Here is a 1,175-nt window from a genome sequence, read left to right on the forward strand (position 1 = left end):
AAATTCACACCACCGGTCACCAGAAGAACCAAAATAAAAGCTCGAGATGGTCAGACTGTGTTTATAAAATCAAATAACGAATTAAAACCAACTTATCGGGGGAAATGAACACTTGAACATACATTAGCGTGATAATAACTACCTAAAATAACAAAAAACATGTTTGGAGAAAGTTTATTAGACGTGTACTTTGAGTTGTAAACGTTAGTGTCCCTTCGGAGGGAATCGCCTGGTTGTTTACAAATACTTCCAGGTAGAAAACCAGCAGAGTTTAGCTACATATATGTGTGTGTATATATCACATTTTTCACGTCACTATAGCACCATTTAGACTAATCTGATGTTTGTAAAGTCCATAAACACAATGATTGAACACACATTACTATTTCTGCGTGCACGCTTTGAAATTAATAGTATGGTTATCGTAGATTAGCTGGGCTAACCGTTAGCCGTTAGCCCCATTAGCGGTGTCTGTAACGTTAATAACTCAATAAAGCAGTTTTGTGTTGCGATGTGTGGTATTTATTCAGTTTTGGGAAATCACGATGTCTAGAAAGCATCAGCGGCTGCAGCTAACAGAGACAGCTAACATCAGGACGTCATCTGTTAAAAGCCTCCCGTTGTCAGATACGACATGAAACTACTCCAGTTAGCTCAATCATGTTGTAACTAAGACATCCGCTGGAAAAAAATATTTTTTTCACGGACCGTTCACTGAGTTAATGGGTCATTACAGACACCACTAACGGGGCTAACAGCTAACGGTTTTCTAATGGGTTTTCTACCCAGACGTATTTGTAAACAACACGGCAATTCCCAAAGGGACACTAACAACTCAAAGTACACGTCAAATAAACTTTCTCCAAACATGTTTTTTGTTATTTTAGGTAGTTATTATCACGCTAATGTATGTTCAAGTGTTCATTTCCCCCGATAAGTTAATTTTAATTCGTTGTTTGATTCTATAAACACAGTCTGACCATCTCGAGCTTTTATTTTGGTACTTCCAGTGACAGGCGGTGTGAATTTGCATATTAGCTAAATATTTAGTTTTACCCAGAACATTTAGAATAAACATTTAACATTTAGATTTAGATTTAACATTTATATTTAGATTTAATATTTAGATTTAACATTTAACATTTAGGTGCCACATTTAATATTTAGATTTAACT

This window comes from Epinephelus moara, chromosome 17 (assembly GCF_006386435.1).
Source record: "Epinephelus moara isolate mb chromosome 17, YSFRI_EMoa_1.0, whole genome shotgun sequence".
Lineage (NCBI taxonomy): Eukaryota > Metazoa > Chordata > Actinopteri > Perciformes > Serranidae > Epinephelus > Epinephelus moara.